This window comes from Semicossyphus pulcher, unplaced genomic scaffold (assembly GCF_022749685.1).
Source record: "Semicossyphus pulcher isolate SPU_LCO1_2020_fin unplaced genomic scaffold, fSemPul1.0.p SCAF_1, whole genome shotgun sequence".
Classification (NCBI taxonomy): Eukaryota; Metazoa; Chordata; class Actinopteri; order Labriformes; family Labridae; genus Semicossyphus; species Semicossyphus pulcher.
In genome coordinates this window covers 11218180-11234052 of record NW_027211603.1, presented here as the reverse complement: position 1 = coordinate 11234052, position 15873 = coordinate 11218180, and the positions used below count along the sequence as shown (strand labels likewise).

Genomic DNA, 15873 nt, shown 5'->3' with positions numbered 1-15873 from the left:
GATATCTGAGTATTATTAAGGTTTCAAAAAATGACGGAAATATTCTCGGACAGACAGACTCAGTGGCCACCGCTAGTCACTGTCCAGACATATGGTTAATTTGGAAATGGGACGGACAAGCAGAGTTATGAAAGTACACTTTATTTTGAAATATCAAACTAATTGGCCATGTGACATGAGACATGAAGGGAACATATGACAACAAATAACAGCCATGAGTAAGATGTGCTGTACTAGTCTTAGCTTCCTGCAGACGTATCTGGTTGATGTATCAGCAGTATCAGGCAGACAGTAACGAGAGACTGCGGCACAGAAATCCTAAACTAGATATGAGGCAATTTTTAAAGTTGGATTTTCATAGTAAAATGTCCCACTCAGTATGTATCTGGGACAAAATAAAAATAATAGGGATCTGTATGAAGATTCTTTGTTTTGATGTTTGTTTGTTTTTGGTTCTTTCATTGCTATTGATCGCTATATCTTGTTAAGATTTTTAAAAACCTCCAAATATCATCATCTGTATCTCCCTGAAATATCTATTATATCTGCTGCTTTATATTAGTGAGGAGTCAGTAAAAGGATTCATCGACCGTGCATTCTAACTTGCTTTAGCTTCCCAATTTGCAGGAATGAATCATTTATAATAAAAAAGAAAAAAAACAGTCAAATCTGATACAAAGCCCACAATGATTGGCAGAGCTTTGCAGTACGGCAGGGAATCCAACAGACACTTTGGAAAGCAGGTACTTTGGTACAAGTTACTGTAAGAATAGAAGCAACAAAGAGGTAAAAAAAAACACCTTGTTCAGATGAATTCAGATGACTTTCTCCTGAGACGGAAAAGGGATGGTTTGAAGCGTCGTCTCTCGGCAGCATCAAGCCGGTTTCCTGCTCCTGTCTCTATTTGAAGGGTAGTGATGTGGATAATGCTTCTCACCCTGGCAGGCTCGGGGGTAGATAGAAGTGACGGAGGCAAAGGGAAATACAAAGTAAAACCGCTTGGTAGCGGAAGGGGCAAGTTCGCCTCAGAGACATGATGTGACCTTGAGATGCTTATGATCATCAAATGAATCAAGTAAACATTCTATCAGACATTCTCTCTTGTCATCTATATACCTATCTATCTATCTACAGACCTACTAAGTCACCTACAGACATATTTATATATGCTGTATATTGATTTTCTGTCTGTGAGCCGTTGTGATGCAGCCAGTCAAATTGCATTCTAAAACAAGATAGATTGTAGCGTGCACGCAGCTGTGCCAAGCAGATAAATCAATTAAAGTGACCTGATCTGACAAGTAGCCACATCCTCACGCAGGCTTAATATGAGAACACACATCCATGAGGCCCACGCCTGGTTCTTTATCTCACCACAGAGCACTGTCTTTACAGAAAGGTAAATTAAAAGGCAGGTTGAGATTGGTTGAAGAGGACAAGTATAGCTTTAATATCATTTGGGGAAGATGATAGATGATAAAATCCTTTCATTGTCTTAAGGGGATGAAGATTTTTAATCATAATCTCAGTCGAAAAGCAGTCAGAGTCATGACCTGGAAGTCCTTTTAATATCACTTATTAAGAGAGAAACAAGAGAAATTATATTATGATCAGATCTATCCATCCATCTGTCCGTTGTAGGCTGATAACATGGAACTCTTGATTTAATAATAAATCTCAATATTTTGGGTGTCCAGTGTTATGAGTATTGTATATGGAGAAGACAATATAGTAGGTATGAGAGGGGGTATTATGCTGTTTCACATTTTAAGACATATATATATAATGTTATAATGCTGGCTGTCCAAACTAAACGTGGGTGAAGTTTCAAATCTGTCGGTAAAAGTATGTTGGAGTAATCTCCAGGCTTCTCAGCTCAGGCTGCTGTGAACGCCAGGTTTCACACAGTTTTTTCGACACACTGCACTTTGTGACGTCACAAAGTGCAGCCTCAGCAGGCTTCAGAGAGCTGGCCAATCAGAAGAAAGTGGGTTCGTAGGGGCGGGGTTTCTTAAAGGGACAGAGCTGACTGAGTCGTTTCAGGCAGAGGCTGTATGAGGGCCTGCACAGAGCACCAGTGTGAGAAACAAGTTTTTTTTAACTGTAAATCATGCCAAGCTACTCCACAGGTGTCACAGAGTGAAATATGAAGCTTGAAATTACCCCCCCTTTAATAGTGAGTCTTCATACACCGAGTAACAACTGTATTTCCTGTTTCAACAGCCAAACTTTCCATTTACATTATGGTTTTGTCATTGTGAAATGTAAGGCAGGTACAGTACATTGAATGTGAAAGCCCACTTCTTCCTGTGTATATAATAACACTCACAAAGAGGCATCCATGTTATTCAATTTATATCGAAAAAATGGGCCAAGCTGCTTTCATTTTTGTGTGAAAGGAAGGGTAGTATAGGGTAAAGACATAAAGCATTTTCAATGCGGTCTATGTTAGTACATGTACACGTTACAGTACATGTTCTATGGAACATTAATGTAAAAATACATGAGTGAAAAAAATATAACAATAGCTGAGTCCAATCATTAAAATTCCTCATATCAATTCAGATCAAACATGAGTTTGTTTCATGTGGAGGTGAACACTCACAGGGCTATTTGGATATTAAATCCAACAATCAGAGATTCAGGGCTGCCCTCCAACCATTTTTTTTTTTTTTGGAGGACAAAGTCCTTTTTTTTTTGGCTCAGAGGATTTTTATCCTCCGCTCATCAGTCGCTTTCATCTTAAGGGTCACTTTCTAAGTATCAATCATCTCCGTGCTCCAGCCTCCGAAAAGTCTTGCTAATCATAAGATCTGGTGCAAACACATCAAAGAGATTTTTAGAAAAGCCGTCTTCAAGGCTCGCCTGTTTCAAACTGCAGAAACAAATGGATTTACATTGCACCTTAACATGACGGGAGCAGGCTGAACGCTTACCCAAGGTGATCACAATGCGAGACTAAATTGATATGGCTAATTAATGCAGACAGAGGTCCCGCTTTTTAATCATCTCAAGTATACGCTCGCTTTTATCAAACCGCAGAGGGAGGAAAATAGTGAGGATTCTGAAATGCTATTTGTCTCAAGTACTTCAAAAAAAAATCTTTAATTTTTAATCATTTGTCTTGGGAAATAATGTTGTACTTAATTCAAACAGTACAGCTGTGAACAGTGATCTCTCAAACATTAGTTTGATGGGCTCTGTTGCAGCGCTCAATATGCAATGGTATAATCACTTTGTAGAATTGCGCAAACAAAGGAGGGGTTTTTTTTTCAAAGAGTGGAAAGGAAAGGAGAAAAAAGGGAGGGATAGAGAGGGAGGGAGAAAGGGAACAAGAGAGATAGAGAAAGAAGCCAGACTTGAGCTTCCATATGCGTTTCAGGAGTATGTACTGAGACAGGTAAGCAAGAGTCAAATCCTTTGTTTTCCAAGGTGCTCAGTGCTCGGCTATCATGATAACCCTTCACTGCAGCTGTCAGCCGACAGAGTTCAGCATGCACGGAGAGAAACACACACACACATAGAGAGAGAACACACTCACTCTATCAGTCTATCAATATCTCCCTGTCTCTCTGTCTCCGTCTCTTTCTATCTCTGTCTCTCTCAATTCAGTTCAGTTTGTATCGGCTGCGTTGGCCTGACGGGGGGGGAAGGATCCACTGTACACTGCCAAGGAGCAGACAAAGGATGCAGACGAATAATGGAATGAGACGTTCAGAAATGATGGATGGTAAATTAATAATTAAGCATATCTGTCAATATCAATAACAGCATCTGGACGCGTAGTGGTATACGAGTCAGTTCAATACATTGAGTAGAATTCAAGTCAGTGAATAACAACAAAGAGCAAAGTTTGCAGCCTCCCCTTGCCTCCCATTGTTCTAACATCTTCAGTTTAGCACTCAGTCATGTGGTAAGATGTTAAATGTTAGCCACTTTGACACACTGATGCACACCTCCGACTTATTTTTACAAGTTAGCATGAAGTAACTGTCTCTTCACAGGTCGGGAATGGGCTGTATTACCGTGCAATCACATTGCTACACCGAGTCCATCTCTCTTTGCCTCTCCCTCTCTGTCTGTCTGCCTCACTCACAATCCCAACAAGCCTCATGGCCTTTTACAACAAATTAGCATCCTTGTTAGTAGTGTTTCAACGTGACAGTTTCTGTTCATTCAGAGAACTGAGGAAGACAGACTGTTTACAAAGGCCGGACTCGGCTGGATTGGCGTATGCCGAAGGTGCTGCGCGTACAATTTGTTGTTTTTCTTTTCAAACAGTGCTTTCTGAGACAATGCAATTGCTACCAGGATCACATACCAGGAGAGAGTGACATTCTTACATTGCTCAGAAGACATAATCAGGAGGTTAGTGTCAAATTAGGAGGGATTCGAGGTTGTATTGTAAGATTCATGCTACCTAAAGCAGCTAAACGGGGTACTTATCAATGCATAAAATGTGACAATGAGAAAGGGGTCGCTTGTTTGGAAGAACCTACAAACACCCAAATCTGTGGCTCACTTCGGCCCTCCAGAGATTCAGCTTTACGTTTGGCTCTCAGGTCCAAAGCTAACTATTTTACTTCACTCTTACTTTCCTCATAGCGCTGCTTTCAGTCACAGCAGGCAGCGTTTTAAAATCCCCCTGTAAACTACCGGCTCAGCACCAAACAGCAGACAAACACGGTTAGCAACTAGCCGGTGAACATAAAAGAGCGTTTGGCAGCCAAGAAGCCAGATATCTTCCCTCAGGAGTTTGACTGAAAACAGAATATTGAATATTGGATTCAGGTAGACAGAAAAACAATTCCTATTGAATGATAATGTTGCTCTCTAAGTGCTGCATGCATATATGGTGTAAACAACCAAAGATATATCAGTGTTGGGCTGGAAAAAAATCTTCTACTGTACCTTTAAATACCGGGTTAGCTTCGGAGAAGTTGTGCTTTGGGTTTGATATTGAAATAGTCAACACATCTGGTCTCACGCTTCAATTCAGGGCTGTCTTTTCAATTTGAACTGAGATTACAATAATTCGTAGCCTTAAGCGTAAGAATTGCATCAGCATTACCATAAAAGTGTTAATCACTGTAGGGGGAATATATTAAATATGTTGACAGTGAATGTTTCTACACGTTTAAACAGTGCGCCGCTTTAAAAGGTTTGTTCAGTGTAAACACTGTCTCATCATGCGAAAAAGAAGTGGGCGATATATCCTCTAATGCAAACATTCTCACTTTTGTGCTTTGCTCTCCTGCCCTTGGTGAAATCTGGATTCAAATTGACACCCCTCAGTCCACAAACAAAAGCACTTGTTATTCCACAAGTAGCAGCCAGTCTAACCCTGGCTTTTCTCAGTATTCTCCACAAGCAGAGAAATCATCCAAACTTTGATGTTTATCTGCAGAGGATTCCTCTCATGTCTGGTAATTCTGTTGTAAATTCAATTTTTACTGTGCTTTTTTTCATATATATTTTTGTGAAAATATACCTGCAAAAAACCAGACAGTTTTCCTTCTTTTTTACAGTCGCTCTGTTTCCTGCTCTCATGTTTTTCATCTGCTCTTTGATCAAACACCAAACTCTCAATATCACCTGAGAATAAATGTCATGTTCCCCACTAAGAAATGCACAAACTCTCTTTTTACTACATCAGAGCGAAATGAGGAAGGAAATAAATTACATGCATTTGCACCGGGTTGACTTCTACCGGCTTTTTTAAGTCAGAAAAAAACAAGCAACTCCCTGCAATTTTTAGCACAGGGCATCCTTAAAGCTATTAAGCAGTTTTACAAGGTTTTGTTTAAACATACTTAGAGACGAATCAATGTGTTTGATTGAGACAGATCTGTGTGTATTCAGGCAACCATTACCGCCACAATTAGCAGATTCCACAAATAGTTCCATTCATCTCTGGGAGGAGGTATGATAGGCTAAATGCTCTCAATGACACTCACACAGTGGGCATTTAGCTGGCTGTTAACCCCACACACATCTCATGAGGTTTCGTCCCGCTCGCTCTCTCTCTTGAGCAGCTGTGAAACATTGGTTTCAGGTCATGTTACTGACTTTGCTCTGACCTCCCAAGGTATCCACCAACCTTCAGGGCTATCTATCTCTGTGTTTGTGTCTCCGTCTTCATCTGTCTGTCTCTCTATCCGTCTCTTCTCCCTCTGCCAAAACACACACACACACATACACACAACCGCACACAAACTCCCGAGCACTTACCCTCATGATCCGGTAATGCGAGTCTAGCACTTGTACTCCAATTATTCTCCTGTACTTGTTCTTGAAAGGGTTCTTGCCTCTCTCTTAGCTAAAGAATGTCGTGCCCCCTGTGATTTCTGCTGGACTCTCGGCGGCCCGCCACTGTTCAGCTCTTCAAACTCATCCCTTTTCAAATGCACATTTCAGCCTCATTTGACCTGAGATTGATTCAACACAAATAGTTTTGAATAGAGTAGATTTTACAGTTTAAATGTGCGAGGCCTAATCAGTTAGAAAGTCACTATTGTATACTTGTGCACCCATTAGAGGGCCAACCAGCTCTATGAGTAGTTTCACCAACGCCTTATTTCCCTTCCAGATACCAAGTCTGATACATAGACTGGCTGCATACCCCTCTGATCCACTGTGGAAAAAAATCCTATTTCACTATTATTTTTTAACCGTATACTAATCCTGTATGGATGTTATTATGCTAACATCATTGTACAGCTTGGTTCGGAACACTGAAGGAATCCTAACCTAAAACAAGCTAAGCTGAGCGCCTAGAAACAAGCTAAGCTAACGTTAGCAGCAGCTCGACATTAAAGAAACCCTCATTTTGGCCGTTGTTTATAAGGTGATGAGGTTAGGGCTAGTTCGTTATGGGTTTTAGACCGTAAACAGGATGGTGTATCGGTCAGGATACATTAACGAGGTGAGGAGACGTAGTTTATACTGCCTAAGCATCCAGCAGTATTTATTCGCACTGGGTTATTCCTAATTGTCATGAACTCAACAATTGGAATAACACTGCCTGAGGAAGGACAGTGAGGGAGGTAATCGTGCTGGTAAAGACTTTTAACAAACGGAGGACAGTGAACATGGGCGCCGTCTCTCACTCTCTCAGACATGCACGCTCGCATAACCTGTTACCAAGGTGACGTCATTGCCCATGCCCGAGCATGCGACCCATCGTCAATTTTTTTTTTTTTTTTTTTTACACAAGCCTTACATATGTGATTAAAAACACTAGTAGCTGATTTTTTTCTAGCTAACGTCACACTCTCGGCCAGTAGTGCACTGTTGTACAAACTAAAATGTACCTTAAACAAGTAGGCTACTCTTTCACTGCTCTAAAACAGTAGTTATTTAGTGTTAGCCATGATTTTTATATTATGTCAATGTAGGCAAATGTTTTGGTAGTGATTTTTTGGGAGGCTTAAGATGGTAACAAACGGGATCATTGACTGGCTCACTGAATACCACATTGTTGGCAGTATCAGATGTTTTGTTACTGATTTTTGAACATCTGTAACTTTAAGACTCACTGTTTTGTGTCTATATGAAGTTTGGAGTCTCATTATTCCCCCCTTGATCTATTAGTAATTACTGTACGTCAGCATCATGTTTAAATAATAATGTAAACACATTTGAAATGTTCTGGTAAATATAATTATGGAGGGAGAATGTGTTTGTCTTATTTATGTGTAGATGATGTTAGACACAGCCGTTTAGCTTATCCTCAAAGCTGCTCACACAAATGTCCCGCCCTCTACCTATACTATAAGTAAACATAGACCCACGCATACACATACAGACAGCCCTATTTGACAGCCCCACTTCTCTCTCAGTGGTGCTAGTGGTCAGCCTCCACTTGATCTTAGTGTCGTTTCCCCGGGAGGAATGACACTTTCATGCCATCTATAATAAGCAGATTTCCTCTGACCTAAAATAGAGTTAATCCTCATACGAGGTCACTGAAGAGCACATATTCAAAAGACCGGAGTCTCTTCCGTATCGTTTCTGTCAGGCTGCATAACAAACAGTTTGTGTTGATGTTAGCAGCATTAGCACTGCAGTTGTTTTGTTATGTAACTGCTTTTAGAAAGCTTGCAGAAAAGTGCCACGTTCTGATATCATGAATAAACTAAAGCTTTCAGCGGCATGCGGCCGAACATTAGGCTGCCGGGGAAACTGAGAGCATCGGTACTAAGTTACAGCGGCGCAGAGATATCTGTGCAGAGATAATCTGCCCCCATCTCTCTTGCACACTGCCCCATCTCCCTTGCACATTTGAGGAATAATCTTAATCCATCTTTCATAGTACGGTGTCATCAAGAGCTTAAAACCAGTAGCATAATGGTGGAAACAGGCAGTGCCATCAAGGCCTGGCAGAGTGAAAGCTGCACACGGTATAAGCTCTCAGGGCCGTGCAGCATTAATGGCATCTCTGCAGTCACGGGGTGACCATATGCTTGTACATTTGGTGAAGATACGTGCAAGCACACACATGCACGGGCACACACACACATGCATTGCACCAGCAACTGTTAACAGCCAAGTGACACGAGGTTCAGCTCCGATGTGTCTCCCTCCCGTCTGTTGGTCAGTTCAGATACATTCCCAACGAAATGCATGACGCCAGATAGACAGAAGTCGGGATATTTGTAACATATTGGTTTTGATTTACTGAATTTGATTGAATGTTAATTTCTAAAACCCTGTTAGTTGTATTTTATGTCATTTAATGTATTTGTTATTTTCTAATTTGTGCCTAAACTGGATCTACTTTCTTTGCCTGTTCTATTTTGCTGACTTTGTGAAGCACTTTCTAACTTGGATTTTGAAGCGTGCTCAATAAATAAAGCTTTTTTGTTTTTTGTGTTTTAAGTATACTCTTATACATATACATACAAGTATACATATACCATATGTTTACTTGCCAAGAGCTGCAACAACATGCAGAAATGTAAGGCTACACCATCTCCTGTCTCTCTCTGTCTCTCTATCCGCCTGTCTCTCTCCTTCTTGCTGTGCCGTCTGAAAAGCAGTGGTCAGCATTAGTGGGTTGACCTCCATTGTTCTGCAGAAGCTAGAAGATCAAGAGGCTGTAAAAAAAATAAAAGTCTGTCCGGATATGACAGAGTTGTGGGCTTTTCACTGGTCACTTAAGCTAAAGAATAATCTCATTACTTGGTGGAGACAACATACTGTACCACTAGAAAGCACGGAGAGGCAGCAGAGATAGTCACTCAAGTGAAATTCAAAAAGCCATTTTCTCTTTTTGCTCTACATCTTCCAGCGATGACTGATAAGATTTCCCAATTTGCTCTTCTGCTCGACAGATGAGGAAAAATTAAATTTCCGGGAGATTCGGTCCGCTTTTTTTCTTGTTCGTGACACAAGAGGGAAGGTCATGTACTTTTGAAGTTTTAACTTAGTTATGATTGAACATTTTTAAGTGAAAAAGGATCAAATCAAATAAAAAAAAACCCCACTGTGAAAACTGTGCTACAAGAACCTCTGGCAATGGTGCAATGAGGGGTAAAGCTGTAAGAACGCAGGGCTGTGTGTTTGACAGAGAGCGTCTGGCTGGTTTGAATCACACCTGTTATGCTGATGTTTGCTTCCATGCTAATTAAAGATGTTTTTGTATGAGGAGCATGTGCGAGAGAGAGGCAGGAAGAGAGAGTAGGTTAGTCGGTGAGACAAACAGACAGAGAGATCAGAATTTAACAAAGGGCGTAATTTCCGTGTTCTTTCTTATTCCTCGGGGGCAAAACAGTCGCTGCACTCAGCAAACTCCCACTCCCCATTTTCCTCAGATGCTCCGCTTGGGTTTTTAAAGACACACTACAAATACATCCTACCTGCTTTCCAGCACCACAAGGGGGAAACATAGTCCATCAACTCCACGACTCTCTCCACAGAAGCATTTCTTTTCCCCTCTCTTTTTCCTTTGTAATTTGTGTGATTGTATGTCAGTCTTTCACCCCCACTCCCTCTCTCTCTCTCTGTAACATAATCAATATGTTCCATCCCTGTCAATCTAAAACTTAAAACTCACTTACATCAAAGACCCACATCCATCATACATCTCAAGGTCACGGATGGGCCGGGGGATGAGGGGCCGAGATAAATGTGCGTGAGTGTTTTCCTGTAAGTGTGTGCGCGGAGAGATAGACAGGCACAGGCTGAAGATTGAACATGTGCGTGTGTCTGTGTGTTGCAGAGACACACAGAAACAGCGACAAAGACAAAGGCAGAGACAGTGGTGGGGGGCGACTAATGGAGGAGCAGCACAGAGCTCAGCACCACCCTAAGAGCCTCTGTAAGCCCGACCGAGTCGTGGTCTGAAATTAGCTGATTTTTCACTGTGAGCACTGCACATTATCTGGGTGGGGAATGGGGGAGAGAGGAGTACAGAGCGGAGGAGCTCGGAGAAGAGGAGGAGGAGGAGGAGGTGGGGGTCGGCGTTTAACTTAACAAGATTAATATGTTTGCCTCATCTCTCTGGGTTTTATTTCCTTCTCCTTGCAGGGCCCTTGTCAAATCTCTTTGGACAGGCTCTCACACATGACGCTAGAAGGAGACCTGAAGGACACTCCGCAGAGTGTCAAGAAAAAGGGAAGAGGCTCCATTTTGCCACTTTGTGATTAGCATGGGTGTAAATGTACGTCACAGCATGACGGACCTTCTCTTCCATCGACTTTCTGCTCCCATCCCTTGCCTTTAGAAACCGCCATTTCCGCAACATAAATTAACCTTTCATGTAAAGTGGACAGTCATCTGCATATCGAATACATTTGGACATAAGAGTTGGACATCTGCGCGTTCGTGGGGGGTTTATTTGTATGGGTACCTGCACAGATGTTTGGGGGTTAGCCAGATTAGCGAGCAATAATGAAATCAAATCTCAAGCCTGCAAGAAAAATTAAACATGTGCATTTAGCCCATACATCCGTAATGATTATATCGAGAATAAGTGTACTGTTTTACGCAGAATATTCCTCTGAGGAGATTAAAGAATAGGTATGATGAGATTAAGGAGAGGGATGAAGCGATTAAGACCGACTACTTTAAAGTGATTATGAAAGGCTTAGAAGGGGAGGTCGCATACAGCATATTAGAGAGACACAGAGAGAGAGGCAGGACACAGAGCAATCTGGAATTTTTGATCCATGGCAACAACAAAGAGGAGCTCGCTGTGCTTGTTATAGTCTTATGTCAATAGCGTTTTCGCCGGCGTTGCTTGATATTACTGGGGAGAAAGGAGGAACAGAAGAGGGAAAACAAAAAGAATAAAAAACAAGGCGTATGCGCTCCCACATGACCTAGGAGAAACAATGACAATCAAATGGCCTGCAGCAGACTTTCCCCTCCCTCTCTCTCCCTCGCTGTCTCCCTCTCTGTCTCTCTCTCTCCTTTTCTGTGTACTTTGATGTACAAAATAGCCCCAATCCATAAACAGCACCATTACTTTCGCTGCCTACCTACAGTGCTCCCTCTCTCTCTCCCTCTCTTTCTTTCCCCATCACCCCTTCCTCTCTCTCTCTCTCTCACACACACACACACACTTTCCATTTTCTCCAAAGCTACTTTCAAGGTATATTTTGCCACAGGCTTTTTATGTGGTCACGAGCGATATGGATGGGGGTAGAAAATTGCGGGGCGTCCATAGCGTGGATGCTTGCAATCAGATAGTGCAGGTTGAGCGATGACGTATGACTGACAGTGACATATAGCAATTCTTCACACCTCCAACGTTGTACCAGCCTACCTCTCTTTATTGTTTTATCATTCTGTCAAAGCGTTCACACCTCAGTAGGAGCTGTAGATATGAAATTCTGACCAAACAACACTGTTTGAACAACACTACGTTCTCTTATTTATCTTACTCTCTTATATTTATTGTGCGTCCTTTCCCTGGCACTCTGTTCTGATAATGGATGAATAGTTGAACCGTGCATCTGCAACAGCTGAAGAGCACCTACTGTATGTTTGCTTTCAGTGCAAGAGCAGAAATGTTGTGACATTGTAAAAGCACAAGGATTGATTCAGAGTGCAAAAAGCATTTGACTTCCAAATCGGAGAATGTAATCATAGTTTCCTACAAACATTTCTTTCCTAATCATTACAGCATAATCTCACCTACATTTACCATCACATATCCCGTTACCCAGCTAATAGCTTTCTCTAGCAAACCCCAATGTCATATATTATATCCCATCTGCAGTCAGACTCTATAACATCAGCATCACTGTCTGTACTGCTCATCCACCAGTCACCACATGGTAGCTACTCTGCACTGTTTCTCTCATTTTTTCATGTGCAATTGTTTTTATTAGGCAGTGTTTCACTTCACTTATATTCACAATCATTGCAACGTGCTACACACCATGTGTGTCTCTCAACTTCCTGTGTTAAATTTAACCATCTAATGATAAGTGAAAGGTGTACATAGTGTATATTTATTACTATTGTATTTTATTAATGTCATTTTGTCCTTGCATTTTATTATATATATATATATATATAGTACATATATTGTGTTTTTATCTTGCATGACTTGTCTTACCCTTGTCCTTTACTTTGATCTGTTGTAACAGGTAACTTTCCGCCAAGAGGGGCTCAATAAAGCCTATTTTTATCTTTATCTGTATTAAATGTATTAACATAATATGAATGACAATATACTGTACTAATGTTCCCATAGGATAATTTAGAATTCTTGCCGAATAATGTCCATTAAAAACACTTCAAATGCTCTTAATTTCTGCATATTATGCACATGACTCCATCAAATTGTGTTGTAAACAGTTTTTTAAATGTATACGTACTGCTTTAAATACTAACTTCATTTTACCTTTAAGATGGAAATAGTGGATCAGAAAAATCATTTACAAGGACAAACCAAAACCAAGCTGACTTTGCGTTTTTTCAGCAGTGGCTTCATTCATATATTTGCATGTTTGAGGGGATGGGAGAGAAGGGACAGTGGCAACCTCAGCCAACTTTCCAAGGGCTTCTAGCCAGTGGTAAGTGATAAAGAACTTCCGAACGTCTAAGAACGGATTGTTAGCTGCACTTGCATGCAGATGTCTCTTTATAGAGTTAATCAAAACTAACGCGGTCAGATCCCAGCTGATGGGAGCCGGGGTGGCATTGTGGCAGATTGTGTTCCATACTTTTTGCTCTACACACCGACTGTTTTTCTTGCATGCAACCAAACTCTGCTGATAAATGATTGGTCCATACTACTTGGACTACAAACGCACTACAAACAGAAACCAAAACACTTCTGATAGCAAAATCTGGACCCGCTCCTACAGATTGTTATGCAGAATAGAGATTAGGACAGTGAAGACAGTGCATGCATATTCTTAAAGTGTGCTTTTGAGTTGAGGAAACTGTTGAAAAAAGTAGTAGTAAAAGAAAGTATTGAAACCCTGCACCTCCAAGAAAAGGATGATTTAAAATGATAAAATAAGGTCTGGAAAATTGGCCTGATCATTGAAAGTCCTGTTAAGATGGAGCCTTGGTTAAAACATGCTGAGCGGCAGTATATGTAACCACATCAATATGAGAAATTTCACGGTTTATGGCTACACACAAGTCAGAATATGCCTTTAGAAGTCTAAAATGTGTCTCATTGTACCACCTTTCTTAGAAGAATCCTCCCAGGCAACCAGCTATTCTTCTCACAGCGCACAAAGGGGCATCAAACAGCAAATTCAGGTCAGGCAGTCAGGTAGGTAGGCAGCCATCTGACATTTCATTAGTGGCGTTTGTAAGTGAATGGAGCTTTTGTGTGTGAGTGGCATATTTGGAAGATCTGGGTTATAACTGGTGGTAACTGTTACTTAAGCTCGCCGTGTGCAACTGTAGCTGAACATATTTAGGAGTTGGTGAATGAAAGCTTTCTCAGCATTGTGCCAACAGTAGCATACATGCATACAGCTTTTGTCCTGAACGCGAAGCATGGCAATGTGCTGACAGTGAATGTTCCACATGCTGTACAAGTGAAATGTACAGTCCCTTTTCCCCGGCTAGCAGAATCCAAAAGACTCGGAAAGAATGAGCGACAGTGAGCAGATTTCATTGAATAGTCATTTTTAAATTCCTAAAGACTCTGAGGTAGAAGGAACAAAAAACTTCTTCCCTTGCTGACTGAACCTGTTGCACATCTCAGGGCAAAACTCAGCATCCAAATATACAAGAAACACAAACACAGCTTGGAAAATCCAACCGTCATCCAATTGGTGATTGTCATTGGCCTATCGCAGAACAACATGAGTCACCTGCAGGTTTCATTTAGCTGAATGGCCTTCATGTCACATATCTAAGGACACTGGTGCTGGCTTGGCAAAATGATATGGATGAGTAATGGGATGCCGCCCACATCCGGACACTCTGGGAAGGTGAGGGGCTGCTGCCAAGCACCAGTCCCTGTTGACCTCTCCCTTCTGTGCACTCAGCAAATTTGCCGATGACGCCCCACGGGCCCCTCTCCCCCAGCCGTGACATATGTCAGCCATTTTTGTACTTCTCTAATTCTTGTTACGTGACTGCAAAGACACTCGAACAGAAGACATTGCCTTTTGAAAGCCAAACAGAAAAAGTAACATCTTCAACAGTTTGCCAACAATTCAATTACACTGAACAATAGGTGCACAAAGTGAAAACCTCCAAAACAGAGTGTGTAGTCCTAACACGCCAACTCATGTTCTTTTGCTTCTTTTCTCTTCTTTTTTTTCTGTTCTGATGAGCAGAATTTGGATCCCACTCTGGGATATGCAGACACAAAAAAGGCCTCCTAGCACACTGCTGATTCAAGGTTTTAGCCGAGCAAATCTTAGGCAGGGAGCTGAGAGCAAAGAGCTGGCCATTTTGCAGTTTGCTCTCATCTGCCAATTTCTTCCCGGGGCTTTCAGAGTCAATCAAAGAGCTACCAGAATGCTCACACCAGTCTTTTAATTATTCATGGTAATTCTATGCCACTACACACTCTCTGCAGCCCCTGTCGCCTCCCCCAAGCGAGGTGTGCTCTGATGTGTTTATGTGTACTGAATATATAAAGAAAAATTCCTCCATCCATTACAAAACAGACTCTCTGCTCTGCCCTGTGCTACGCTGGCAGCTTTTTCAGGGTCGTCTGGCTTCCACTTCTGTGGGAAGCTGAGCTGATAAATGTTTGGTCCCATGAAACCCAATTTTTTTTTGCCCTTTTAATCTTTCCGCTGGACATGTTGCACACATCCAGCCCTACCAAGCTTGAGCATTTGTAATATTAATTTTCTTTGAAAATCAAGCATTCCATTATGATCTCATACATCTTTTAGGGCAAGTAGCCTGACCTCTTGGTACCATCTGTGTTTATTGCGCCAGTTCAAACTGCTCCAATTCCTGATAATAATCCTGGCTCGAAGGCCAGCCCCGTTGTAAAAACGCTATCATCATGTCTGCAGGGGATTTCAGTTTTTTGATAAGCGCTGGCCTTGCTGAAATTGCATTCATTTCCTTCTATGAGCTAATTAGCTGAGAGGGGGCAACTCTGCCATTCTTGGCTGTCCATCAACCTGCCAACAACCGTTGACATCACAAGGTACATGTCAAGTTCAGCCTTTTGTGTCTGAGACAAGCCTATTACCAGGAAGTGTGAGCAGCAGGAGGTTTTAAGTGGGTAAAAGGCAGCAGCTAGATGTTATCAAAATCTCTTTGTGGAAATAATCTAAATTGCGATTAAATTTCTCCCGCGCTCCCATAACAGCTTAACGTAGAAGAACTACAAAAGAGAAAAGGAAAGATGAGGAAGATTTGTAGACAGGAAATAAGATGCCGGTTGCTGCAGCTTGAGTAGGCAGTACAGTATATGCTCTTCAT

The 15873-nt window shown here is 41.6% G+C and overlaps 1 protein-coding gene across 4 annotated transcripts in view; it reads right to left on the bottom strand.

Annotated features, from left to right (window-relative positions):
* LOC138605332 (protocadherin-9) overlaps positions 1–15873 on the bottom strand; it is a 220844-nt gene that overhangs the window by 91101 nt on the left and 113870 nt on the right. The gene's annotated exons all lie outside the window — the stretch shown is intronic.